Genomic DNA, 14,963 nt, shown 5'->3' with positions numbered 1-14,963 from the left:
GAAAAGAAAAAACAAATTGCAAAGAATTCATTTTATACTTAGTGTTAAAACATTCTCCGCCTTCGTTCATATTAACTGGTAACTTTATTTATATTAAACTCCCAAGAAAATAACCCTTTTCCCTATGTATTTATTAAAAACCCCTTAATATTAATATCCCATCCTAAAAGTTTGAAACATAAACTTTATTAATATCATGAATGATTAATGGGTTAATTAGTCGATCAGTGATTAGTTAATAACCAAAACCCTCCACCAAATAAAAGAGATTAATTAACCAATCTGCGGTTAATTAATAATCAACCTCTGCCAATGAAATCAGCCCTGACGCACTTAATCCACCATAATCCATGATTAATTAATCCCACCATGCTTAAACCTCCGTCGGACCCCTCCATTAAACCTCATGTCAAATCCCCGCCCCGATCACCGTACGATTAGGCCCCATTTGATTTGACAGTTGACGATCATATCGGGCGGCCTCTGAAGGCGACCTTTACCCGCCCGATATGGGTGGTTTCACTTTTCACCCCGCTGCTATGTGGCGCCTGATGAGTGGCATCTGGTGGCCTCCCCCCGAAACAACTCCAGCCCAAAAGCAGTGCGATCTAAACCCACTTAGCGCCTCCCGCTATATGACAAAACGTATCATCCTCCGCTTAACTCCAAACGTACCTTTCCCATGTACCCGCCAAAACAGTTGAATTTGCAAATAAAACTAAAAAAAAACTCATTGTTTTTAGTTTTATCATGAAAAAGACTGCTCAGACCTCCATGCAAGCACCAGAGTACGTGCAATCATCAACCCACGTCCAACTGCCAACTTGCTGAAGCTGCTAAACTTCCAGATCACCCTTCAATCACGTATGCTTCTTGCAAACCATGCACAATCGCCCATCAATCCGTTAAGAGCCGAAACCAAGTATTTACCCAAAATCACTGAGAAACCCTATTTAATTCCCAAACCTTTACTCAATTGCTTTAAGTTATTAAGTGATTAAGTAAAACAATTTCCCAGAAACTCCAAACCATTCTGAATTAAACCAATTTTCCCCCAATTTGACTAAAAACCTTTCGCTCCCGTCCTTGAATCCACAAGAACCAAGGATGGCTACTCCAGTTGCATTGAATTTCCTACCAATTTCTACTCCCCATAGGGACTTAGACCATCCCCCATTGGCAGACAAAGACTTTCAAATCAAATATACCTCTATCCAAGAATCCCCACTGAAGATATACTGCAGGTACAGAGACCAGTACTTAAACCACGCAGACAAAATAGCTCTTTGGGAATTAGGTTTTCCCAAGTACCAATTCCCTAGAGTTCATATCTTCCCTGAGATTGTCCACTATTGCCATATGAACTACAGTCCCACCCAAAGAGAAGTGATGACTCCTAACCATACTGTATTATTTACCATCATTGTTGAATCCACCAATGAAATGTTGTAGTTGCAACCAGGCCAAAACTTGACCCCCCTTTCTGTTGGAGACCTGCTTAATAGATTCCCTAAAATCACCTCCATCAAACTTGCTCAGTTATTCAAGACCTTCATTAGGGAAGAACAATACATTCCAAAGGATCCTCGCCCATACATGTGGACCATATTCTCTGAACTTGGCCAAGACATCATAGCAATGATATCCAGTGTGTTAGGCCAGACTACAAGTGAATTTTTTGATGAGATTATAATAGCCTTCATGTCCATTTACACTCCTGGACAACCCCCTGCCATCATGTTTGACTATGCTAAGTTCATTGCAGATAAGATGCATAATCAATTCATGAGAATGGATAATGAAAGAGTATTCAAATATTCATCAATTTTATATCATCTTTTCCTGTATTATCAAGCTGATAAATTCCCATTTACACTCCAAAAGATTGATACCAGAGGCAACCCTAGATCAGTAGCCTTCTTGACTTCATTAATCCATCAATATGACTCTCCATAAACTTATATAGATTTCATAGATCTCTTTGTGCACCCAGTGGCAACTATGTTGTTAGGAAGTCCTCCCCCCAGAATTAGTGCAGATATCAGGAGGGTCCTATAGTTGTCCAAACAATATAGAGTGGGAAATTGTTACTTGTACCAAAAGCACACTGAAATCAGGATATATGGCTGTGAATTAGCACCCTACAAACTGCCAAGATACCTCCCCATGAGATTGTTTGCTCTGGAGTACTAGAGGGAAATAATTAATTCAGGTGAGGTACATTTTGTGAAGGCTAAGAAGAAAGCTCAACTGAGAATTAAAGACCAGCTTGGCCCCTTTATATGTAATAGTAGGGAAGTTGGAAAGGAAGTAGAAGAAATCCTTCAAAGGCTAAAATTGAAACAAATAGAAGACAAAAGAACAAATTATCTCCCTATATCCACCACAGAATTCCTGAAATAGAACAGTATGAAAATCAAATAGAATGGGTGGAGAACACTTTAGTAGACCGAGATAGCATAGAAGTTGATGTCAATAATGTGTTGTTTGATCTAGAAAGAAGACTTGATGAAGATTCCTTTGTACAGGTGCCAGGGGAATCCCAATCCCAAAGGGAAACACAGAAACACAGTGAGCAACTAGCAGAAGAAGGACCTCAAGAGCAAGAAGAATCAAAGCAACCAGACATATCAGAAGAGCTGGCTCAACCAGAACACATCATGAGTAATCCTCCTATTTACAGACTCCTTTAAATGAGGAGAAGAATCCCAAAAAAGATAGAGAGGATGCCACTCCTTCTAGTAGACCTGTTGCACAGACTTATGTCAAGAGGCAAAGGTTAAATCCTTTTTCAGAACAAGAGTTCACAGAGGAAATAGCTGGAACCATAGGTACAGAAAGAGAAGAAAGCAGGCAGACCACTCCCTCTGGAGGTACACAAGAACCTTCCACTTCACAGGCTCAAATGCTAGAGAGACAACAGAGCATGGAAGTATCCTCATTCAGGGCTCCAACTGGCCAGAACTAGGACATTAGAGAGAAATACAAAGAAATAAAGGCCAGAAATGAAATATTGAAGGCCCAAAGCTATGCACAATACCTTAAAATGGCTCCCACTAATCAAACAAGGCTAATGTCAGCCTTTGATGTAAAAGAAGGTAAGATGCAAATGACTTTCATGAAGCCTACCACACAGCAGCCCAGGTCTATAGCAGATTACTTGAAGACAGATTTTGAGGTGTTGGCGAAGGATATACATCCTATCGACCAAATATAATTACACAAACAAACCGGGGAAATGGTTTATTCCACATTGACCAGCAAGGCCATTGCAGCACATCAACTCCAAAATTCACATAATAATATATCAGCGCAATTCCAATTAGAGAAGGCCTCTTCATAGGCCAAGGATACCAGGATAAATTCCTTAGAGGACTTAATCATAGAGTTAGGGCATGATCCCAAGGATGTAAAGGCTGCAAAAAAGCTAATCAAAAATAAAAATGATGACATAGCTGCATTGAAAAAGTAGCTCAAAATTCCTCCTCTGCATCATCCACAAACAGATGAAGTATTAGAAACTCAGAAGGAAGAGGAGCTTATGGACTTAGTCCTTAAGCTGAATGATCAACTAAAAGAAATAGAGAAAGAGTTGGATAACTTGATTCAGTCTAGACAGAGTGAGTTGGCCACCACTCCACAGACTGTCATTCCTACAGTCTCTACAGCAGTGCCCTCCACATTGGTTGCTTCCTTAGCACCAACAGTTCCACCAGCTACAGCTATGCCAGTCACAGGTACATCTACAAGCGCAGGGACATCCATAGAAAAGACAGCTGAATTGGTAAAATCCATGGAGGAAATTACCATCCAGGCTACTGAGCTCAAAAAGCTTAGAGAAAAAGTGTCAAGTTTGGAAACTGATTGCAAACTTGCACAAATACAACAGAATGAAGAAGCTCAAAAGAATCAAAGAATGGGAGAAAGGATAAAATTCCTTGAAAAGGACTTGACATTACAATAGCCACTAGGAGATATAAAGGAAATGCTTTGGGCCAACATCATTAACTCTATCAATGATGTTTGGCTATCTATTCAAGTAATATTTTAGCAAATTGAACTGGTGAAAGGGGCCACCGAAGAAATTTACAAGACAATAGAAGAGTTGGGAGACAAGCCTGAAGAGGCCAATCAATTGTTAGCACTCTTGAACAGCAAGAACAGGTACCAGCTGGATGAACTGGGCATAGAAGATAGGACAGGGACCATCATAGAAATCAAGAAGATTCTTACTAAAAGGAAACTTATGCTCAATCTTGAGAAAAAATGCCAAAGCATCCAAGCTGATATTGATAGATTTATGACAAAGTTTGGTATTTTAAGGGAAAAAGGACTCCCCATTCCTATGGTAATCCATGAAAATATTATGACCCAAGATGATTACATTGAAAGACTAAACAAGTTGGCCAGCAGCCAAGCTAGTACTTCAGGGGTAAAAGCTCTACCCACGAGAAAGGTATTGTATGATAATCTGGAAAATCTTTTTTTCCTAGAGCATTAGATAAAACACATGTTCGTCAACAAGCCAAATTTTGCCATGTACACCGAAGCTGATGAGATATATAGAAATATGCTAAAGATGAAATTACCTGAAGGTGAATGGTGGATGAAAATAACATATTTACTATAAAGTTACTATTGTAAATCTATATGGCAGCCAGGTAAAACAGATAAAACAGAGTCAAAGTGTAGTAGGTAAAGAGTATCAGTAGATTGAAGACATAAAGTGATTCTAGAACACAGTTATAAAGCAACTGAAAGAGCCAAATTTGAATTACAACAGCCAACACAATCACAATAAAAGGGACAACAAGAAGGCAGTTCTCCATCTGTCTCTATCTTCATGCTTGAAGATATTTTTGGTTTCCTAGAATAATTCTCATATTGTTATGAGATATTTTGTAACATTTTTTGTATAAATACTTCACATTTTGAAGTAATTAGGGTGGATTAAAATACATTTCTGTAGACATTTTATATCAAGCTAAGGAGCTATTGGATTCAAGACTAGACTGGTTTTGCTGGGTCATGAAATAAAGCTAAAGACATTTCACTGGATTCTTGTGCATAGTTGGAACCAAATAAGTATTATCTCTTCATGTTTAATTATTGTTTTCTCGTCATGTTATAAATATTCACATGTTTTCTCTATGAAATCTGAATAGTAAACAAGGAAGGATATCTCATAATTAGCTTTAATGCTCTCTGTTTTGACTGTTTACTTTCTCATTGTTTTATGCTAAACTATCTTGGTCTGGGAATTCTTAATTGCCCCCTTACTTCCATAGTTTCCCCCTTTAGGTCCATAGTAAAGGATTCTTAGTTGCCCTTTGCTACTGATCTCCTTCTGTTCTTCATCTTGATCCCGTTTAAGGATTCTTCAGTGCCCTTTTACCTTGGTTAGGACTACCTCATCCATTTGAACCTGTAGATTTGCTTTTGTTGTGCTAGCCTACCCTATGAACTCCTCCTTTAGTAATTGATCTAATCCAGTTAAGCCACTCTTTGATTGACTCCATAGCCCAATGGCCTGAATATTTGTTATGCCCATCTGTTTTCTTAATTCCATCACCCAATCAAAAGCAAAACATCATGAGCACTAAGAACTACCCTGAAATCCTACTCAAAACAAAGTTAAATTATAAAGAGAGAGCACTCTCTAGACGTAGGTTGGCTAGAACTCGAGTCTAAAAGATTAGGTTTGTGGTTACCTCGGATTATTCCTTCTTTCGTAACTTCTAGGGAAGACTTCTGAGTGATAACGTAGTGGCGACCACACTGGGGAACTCAAACCCCCAGTCTTAATAAACCTTTGAGAAATTGAAATTTTTATTTTCAAGCCTCTTAAAGGGTTTATTAGAAGTTATTTCAAAAATTCATTAAAAAAGAAAATAATTAGAAAAGGCTTGAAATCTGGCTTCAAGGAGAACTCACTACACAAGGGCCAACCTCGATCCAAATCCTCCCCCTGTATTTGACAATCCCAACCTTATTTCGAGAATAATCAGAAGACAAGAAAGTTCAGTAAGCCCAAGACCTTTATTTAGATCCAATTCCTGCCCTAATGAGTGGTTGTTCATAGAATACCTCCCTTTTGATGAGTATTTTGACCTTTCCCTATTTAGAACCAAGTGTGAGAGTGCACTTGAGGACACAGTTCTAGATCCAGAATTTACAGCAGAACTTGAAGTCCAAAGGGAAAACTTGTCAATTGATCAGTACCTTCTGAATTTCCCTCATTCATCCCTTACCACTGATAGGATCCATGAACTTTCTGAGATAGCTTCAACATCTTTCAGTTCACCATCATTTCCTCACATTTCTGAAGTTTGATTCCTCATCTCCATTCATACCTTCGCTTCCCCATCAGCCTATCACTACCCATCAAATACCCGTTACCCCTGTTACCACAAATCCCCATGTTACCCCAAATCCCCCAGTTACCCTAACTCCTATTCTCAATCCTGTCCAACTTAGAGTTATGGCACTCAAATATGCCCCTCTTGTGATGCCTTCTCCTCAAGGTGTCTTACCACCAAACTATCAGAGTAAAATTGTCCTATTTGATGGCACCAAATCTTACACAGCACAACAACACACAAGAAAAATGACAGAATATTTTAAACTACATGAAATTGAAATAAGAGATGTCTAAATGAGAATTTTTGCCCAAACTCTAGCTGGAGAAGTAAGAACATGGTTTAGATCTCTACCTAATAGTAGTATAGATAGTTTAGAAGTTTTTTACCAGTAATTTTTAAATAGGTGGGAGAAGAAAAAGAACCCTCTTCAAATTCTTTCTGAATTTGAAAACCTCAAGAGGGGACCAAACGAAACCGTTTAGGACAACTGTACCAGATTTAACAATATATATAATGCAATACCACTAGACCTTAGGCCTCTACCTAGCTTAGCCCTGATAAAGTTTCCAGATGGGTTTGACACTGACATGGATTTTCAACTTAGAGAAAGGAACCCCCCTACACTAGAAGATATGCAAAGTGTAGCAGTTAGTGTAGAAGCTAATCTGCTATCTAATAGAGCTAGGGTTAGAAACAAAAGGAGAGCACCCTTGAAAGATGAAACTTCACCCTTTGATTAAAAAAATGGGTGCTTTAGCTAAAGGAATGGAAAAATTGATGGATAGGATAGAAATCATTGAAAGGAAACCTCACTGGGATAACCAATAGGCACTTCCATTAAGGAATCCAAACTTCGGGAAGAACCAGAACCAAAATACCAGTAAAAATGGGCCTGATCAGAACATAAGACCTCCTTTCCAAGAGAACTATGCTGAAACTTCCCATCAAGAAGAACCTGAGCTAGACACCCAGATTAACTTAATGGGGTTAGATGACGAGGAAATGGTCTTTCTAACTCAGGATGACCAAGAATTATACATGCTTCAGTAGTTACAGACCCAAACTGGAGAATCTTTCGACTACAAGCAAGGGCATGATTCTGCTATCTTCGAAGTGCATAAACAGTACAATTTGAGGAGCAAAAAGAACTCTGATGTTCCAGACCAAAACAAGAAAGAAGTACCTAATTAGCCTAAGAAAGAGAAAGTTGCTCCAGTTACAAAAACTGTACAAATACTTTCTAGATCAAATCAGAACCCTCCCAGTCCCACCATTGAATATGTAACCAATGTCCAACCTTCTAGTGAGCAACCTTCCACTTCAGTTCCCCTCAAGGAAACAGTGGAACAGTCTCCAGAAATTATATTAGAAAATCCAATTAAAAAGACTCCAAATATTGAAAAAAGAAGAAAAACTACTCCAAACTCTATTGCTAAGATTTTGAATGTTCAAACAGACAAATCCCCTTTGCCTTTCAATTTGGGAGTAGAGGTGGCCAAACTTAAAATCTTGATCCCTTTAACAGAACTGGTTAAACATGAAACTTACAGATCTCAAATAAGTAAATCTTTAAAATTCGTTGAGAACGAAGACTCTATTAACTTATTTGATGATCAACCTGAGTTAATTTTCGGTCCTGATATCAATGGAAAACTAGTGGAAGGAGGGATACCACCCTTCTACATTAATCTTAACATCCACGATAAAATCCTACATAATGCCATGCTAGACTCTGGGGCTTCACACAATCTTATGCCTAAATCTGTTATGGAGAAGCTAAACTTGGATATCACTAGGCCTTACAAGGACCTGTTTTCATTTGATTCATGCCAAGTTAAGTGCCGAGGACTTATAAAAGACCTGTGTGTTTCCCTAGTGCAGTAACCTGCTAAGACCATTCTTATGGACATAGTTGTTGCTGATATACCACCTAAATATGGCATGATGTTGTCTATTTCGTGGGGTGCCAAACTCCAGGGATATCTGCGACTTGACATGTCGTATGCTACCATATCAATCTTTGGACATCCTAAAAAACTGTATAGATAGACTCTGATGAAGTATGTAGTGAGTACCTAGGAGAGACCTCAAAACTTTCCTATATATTCAATGCATTCTGATATTGATTATTTCATTCTTTACAATGCTGAATCTAACCAAGAAAACACTTCAGACAACATTATTGTAGAACCAAAAGAAATTATAGTAGAAAAAGACAATCAAAGTATCCAAATTCAAGAGATTTCAGATAATAAAGATGACCCAAATACCTTAGTCAAAGAAGATTTTGTTCCCCTAGACAGTAAGAATTATGAACATGAAATTCTATGGCATCTTGAATTCGATGAGTCAGTAAACAAACTAGGTGCAAGAGCAGGAGTATGTATTTTCAACTTAGAAAATGATCATTTAGAGGGTCATGCCTACAGATTGAACTTTAAATGTACAAACAACATGGCCGAGTATGAAACACTTCTGTTAGGTCTCAAATTGGTCAAAAGGTTAGGAGCCATAAGAGTCTCTAGTATCGGATATTATGAGTTGGTAATAAAACAAATTAATGCTGTTTATATGACTAGGGATCCTAGTTTAGGATTTTATAGAGGAAAAGTTGTAGAAATACTAAATACTTTTTTAGAAACCAAGCTTGTCATTATTCCAAGAAAACACAATATGCAAGCTCACAGTTTAGCTATGTTTGCTAGTACTTGCAAGTTGCCATTTCAACCTAACCATCAGGACACTGCTGAGGTTAGGTATAGACCTACTATTCCTGACAACTTAAAGAACTAGAAAGTGTTTAATAATGATCAACAAATTAACAATTTTCAAACTTTAGATGATGAATTTGTAAATAGCAACATAGACACAGACATAACATTAGATTTTGATTGCACTCATAAAGTAGAAATTAACAAAGTAGAAGATGAAAGGATAGATAGATTCCATCCCACAAAGTTTACAAAATCAGATATTCGAAACCTAAAACAAATTGAAATTGATGAAGCAATTGACGAAGAATCTGAAGTCATCAGTCTTAAACATAAAATTTTGCCCAAAGGATTAACTCCTTTGGAGGACTTGTTTGATTCAAACGATGTCCCTAAAAAGCCAAAAATGGAACCCTTAAAATCAGACATTGAGGAGTGTAACATAGGCTCTGAAGAAGATCCAAAAATGATAAAAATTTCAAAGTCTTTACCTGTTAGGCCCCTATACTACTAGTGTAACCCCTTATTGTTATTAGTATAACCCACTTATTATATTGATGTACCCATGTAGTGCCCATATTGTTACTATTATGCCACATAGAAGCCCACCATTGTCACTGTTGTGCCCTACAATATTATTGTTATGTAGGCTTTGATTGTATTGGGACCACTTAGACTCCTATATATAGAAAGGAGGTATTTTCATTTGTATCATCCAAGAATTGTTCATTTATGTAATGTAAAGGAGGTTGCCCCCTCGAAGAGGCTGAATTCTAAGGCGTGGATCTCTCTTTTCTATCTTTTTGTGAGCTGGTTTCATAACATTTGGTATCAAAGCTTTGGATTCTAGGGTTTCGCTGCTCCAAACAGGTCATCGTGGCATTTTCGCTATAAATTTTTTTCTGTGACGTTTCAGAAGTCGCAAAAAAAAACCCATTTGAGAAGAATTGGCGCTAAACCTTGGGTCCGAATTTCAGATCTTTTGGCGCGATATTTTTGGAGATATCATCTGTGGAAGTCAGTCTTTTTGTAGAGTCCTGAATTACACTCAAAAAAGGTAACCTGGGGAAAATCGTCATAACTTTCTTTCTGAGCATCAGATTGAAATTTCGTAAGAAGTTACAGAAAGAGGACAGACTGTAGTTTCTGTTTATATATTTTTTAGAGTCAAAGGTTGAAACAGTGACACGTGGCACTTCATACAAGTTCACTCTACTGAACTAGTCTATAATCAGGTCACTGCGGGAGATTGTGCATAACTGTTTCTTGGAGAATCCAATTTGGATCAGACTTGTGGCATTGGAAAGAGGACACAGAGAGCTACTACAGGTCACAAGTTCAAAACTTAAAGATCCGAAAGTACAGAGTTACAGTCGTTTCAAGGTAGAGCTTCTAATCAAGAAAAAGCAAGATGAGGAAGTTTGATGGCAAGGATCCGGTAAATTGGATACTTCAGATGGAGCAATATTTTGATATACATGGTGTACAACTGTTACAAAAGGTATGTATTGCATCTTCATATTTAGAACCAGATCAATTTTTATGGTACAAAGGGCTTTGTTCTCGTAAAAAACTTGTTACGTGGTCAATTTTCACGGAGGAAATGATAGCACATTATGAGGATACAAAGAGCAACACCTTCTTTAGAGCAACACCACAACATTTGGAAAGAGTAAAAGGGCTTTGTGACATAGGGGAAAGAAAAATTATGGAAACCAGGAAGTGTACCCCTCACAACTATAAAGATGGAAGTGTTGTTTCTCCTAGCCTTCCACAACCTACAAGGGTTACACCACAACAATTGGAAGAAAAAAGAGAAAAAGGGCTTTGTTACAATTGTGATAGCAAATGCACTAAAGGTCATAGGTGTGCTGAGAAGAAATTGTTTTACATAGAATATGAAGAGGAGGAAGAAAAGGATCAAGAAACATCAAAAGAAGAGGATATACGTCAGGACACCACCCCAGAGAAAGAAGAAATGAATCAGACCATATCTTGTAAAGCCTTGGCAAGAATTACCACTCCTCAAACTCTCAAGATAGAAGGACATATCAAGAAGAAAAAGGTGCAAGAAGTGAAAGATCACATCGAGAAAGAAGAAATGAATCCAACCATATCTTGTAATTCAATGGATGAAATTACCACTCCTCAAACTATCAAGATAGAAGGACATATCAAGAAGAAAAATGTTCAAGTAGAGAAAGATCATATCGAGCATCAACAACAAGTTCTCCAACTTTTAAAGGATAATGCCACTTCAGTGAAAAATCAAATGAAACAACAGGTATATCAACATCGTAGTGAAAAATGTTTTGATGTGAGTGATTGGGTATTTTTACTGCTTCATCTCAAGCAAGCTATTTATGAGAAGGAAATGTTGGTAATACTACATGCACTTAAAAAATGGCGACCTTACCGAATGGGAAGACGCTTCAAGGATGAGGATGTGGAAGCATTGTTTTGTGCTATTTATATTATACAACCAGATTGGATAAACGAAGCAAGGGATGAATGGAAGAAGGATGAAGAAGTATGGCCACTTATTCAAAAGTTGCAAAAGATCCCAATTCAAGCAATATTGCTAGAAATTGAAGAGGAAGGAAAAATCATATTGGAACCTGGAGCAGTCACAGAAACAAGAACCCAATAGCTACGAAATCGATCAATTTCAGAGTATCTCATCAAGTGGAAGAACTTACCTGCTGAATATTCCACATGGGAGGACAAGAATTTTATACAGAAGCATCAAGAACTACTCAAGCGTTGAGGACAACGCTTTTTGAAGGAGAGGGGCATGTTAAGCCCCTATACTACTAGTGTAACCCTTTATTGTTATTAGTACAACCCACTTATTATATTGATGTACCCATGTAGTGCCCATATTGTTACTATTGTGCCACATAGAAGCCCACTATTGTTATTGTTGTGCCCTACAATATTATTGTTATGTAGGCTTTGATTGTATTGGGACCACTTAGACTCCTATATATAGAAAGGAGGTATTTTCATTTGTATCATCCAAGAATTGTTCATTTATGTAATGTAAAGGAGGTTGCCCCCTCGAAGAGGCTGAATTCTAAGGCGTGGATCTCTCTTTTCTAACTTCTCCAACTTTTAGAGGATAACGCCACTTCGGTGCAAAATCAAATGAAACAACAGGTAGATCAACATCGTAGTGAAAAATGTTTTGATGTGAGTGATTGGGTATTTTTACTGCTACATCTCAAGCAAGCTATTTATGGGAAGGAAATGTTGGAAATACTACATGCACTTAAAAAATGGCGACCTTACCGAATGGGAAGACGCTTCAAGGATGAGGATGTGGAAGCATTGTTTTGTGCTATTTATATTATCCAACCAAATTGGATAAATGAAGCAACGGATGAATGGAAGAAGAACGAAGAAGTATGGCGACTTATTCAAAAGTTGCAAAAGATCCCAATTCAAGCAATATTGCCAGAAATTGAAGAGGAAGGAAAAATCATATTGGAACCTAGAGCAGTCATAGAAACAAGAACCCGACAGCTACGAAATCGATCAATTTCAGAGTATCTCATCAAGTGGAAGAACTTACCCGCTGAATATTCCACATGGGAGGACAAGAATTTTATATAGAAGCATCAAGAACTACTCAAGCGTTGAGGACAACGCTTTTTGAAGGAGAGGGGCATGTTAGGCCCCTATACTACTAGTGTAACCCCTTATTGTTATTAGTATAACCCACTTATTATATTGATGTACCCATGTAGTGCCCATATTGTTACTATTATGCCACATAGAAGCCCACCATTGTTACTGTTGTGCCCTACAATATTATTGTTATGTAGGCTTTGATTGTATTGGGACCACTTAGACTCCTATATATAGAAAGGAGGTATTTTCATTTGTATCATCCAAGAATTGTTTATTTATGTAATGTAAAGGAGGTTGCCCCCTCGAAGAGGCTGAATTCTAAGGCGTGGATCTCTCTTTTCTATCTTTTTGTGAGCTGGTTTCATAACATTACCTCCCAATGAAAAAGTGAAATACATAGAATTGTTAAAGGAATTCCAAGATGTTTTTGCTTGGAATTATGAGGACCTTAAGTCCTATGATACCAGCATAATACAACAGACCATTCCCTTAAAAGAAAACCAAAAGCTTTTTAGACATAAGCTTAGAAGAATTAACCCCATTCTATTGCCTTCTATTGAGAAAGAGATCAAAAGAATGTATGAAGATAATATCATTGCACCAATTAGATTCTCAAATTTGGTTTCTAATTTGGTACCTACAAGAAAGAAAACTGGTGAAATTAGATTGTGTGTTGACCTTAGGAATCTAAATAAAGTTTCACTCAAAGATAACTACCCTATTCCTAAAATGGATCACATATTACAGAGGGTAGTAGGTTCAACCAGAATCTCACTGCTAGATGGGTTTTCTAGTTATAACCAGATTTTAGTCCACCTAGATGATCAGGCAAAAACTGCATTCACTACTCCATGGGGCACTTTCATGTATGTGAAAATGCCTTTTGGGTTAAAAAATGCGGGGGCCACCTTTCAAAGAGCAATGGACATAGCATTTCCTAAGGAAATCCATGATTTACCGGTAATATACCTAGATGATATCATAGTATTATCTAAATCAAATTAGCAACACCTGGATCATCTCAAGCAGGTCTTCACCAAGTGTAGGAAGTATGGAATTTCTCTGAATCTTAAAAAATATTTATTTGGGTTGGAAGAGGGAAAATTACTAGGCCACATAATATCTAGATTGACCCAACAAGAATTGAAGCCATTTTATAGATACCACATCCTAGTAACATCAGAGAACTACAAGCACTTTAGGTAAAGTAAACGGTTTGAGAGGATTTATCTCTAACTTAGTTGAACTAATTAGATTATTAAAAAACATGTTAAAGAAAGATTGAAATATTAAATGGACTCTAGAGGCTAAAAGGTCTTTCGAATATATAAAGCTATCCTTAACACAAACACCAGTTTTCATCAGTCCAATGTTTGAAAGGGATTTCATCATATTTTCTTTCGCCTCAGAACACACCATTGTTGCAATCCTACTGCAGAAAAATGATCAGGGTTTTGAACAACCAATAGCCTTCTTTAGCAAAGCCCTGAGAGATGCACCTTTAAAGTATAATATAATGGAAAAGCAACCTTTTTCTCTAGTCAAAGCTATTAAATATTTTAGAATTTATATCTTGTATTCTTATATAGTAGCTTATGTTCCGAATGTTGTAGTCAAAGACATCCTAACCCAGGATGGACCAGATGGAAAGAAAGGGAAGTGGATGGCTACCATATCACAATATGACTTAGAAATTAAACCTACAAAATTGATCAAAGGCCAAGGTTCAGCCAAGCTCATGGCTGAATCGAACTATCAGGCCCTAGACATAAATTTCATTGTAGAATTGGATAATGAAGAGGAGATGGCGACTCCACAGATCAGCCAGGCCTTTACTGACTCACCATAGTATTCTGACATTATATACGTTCTAAAAAATCTTCAAGCTCCTCCTGAGTTATCGAGGACTAAAAGTAGGTTCTTAAAAATGAAATCTTTGAAGTTTTGCATAAGTGACAATGCTTTATTTTGGAAAATTCACAAAGGCATCCTACTTAATTGTTTGTTAAAGGAAGAATCTGACAAACTATTACAGGATTTTCATGCAGGTGACTGTGGGGGACATCTTTACTAGAAGACCACAGCTGATAAGATCTTAAGAGATGGTTTTTACTGGCCCACTCTATTTTCTGATGTAAAGAAATTTGTAACCTCATGTCACAAATGTCAGACTTTTGAAGGAAAAAGAAAATTATTACCATTACCTTTGAAACCAATATCTACTGAAGAACCATTTCAACAGTGGGGTGTTGAATTC

Source organism: Pinus tabuliformis, chromosome 7 (assembly GCF_031772625.1).
Source record: "Pinus tabuliformis cultivar Carrire ecotype Pingquan chromosome 7, CPIR1, whole genome shotgun sequence".
Taxonomy (NCBI): domain Eukaryota; kingdom Viridiplantae; phylum Streptophyta; class Pinopsida; order Pinales; family Pinaceae; genus Pinus; species Pinus tabuliformis.
This window is presented reverse-complemented; position numbering follows the sequence as displayed.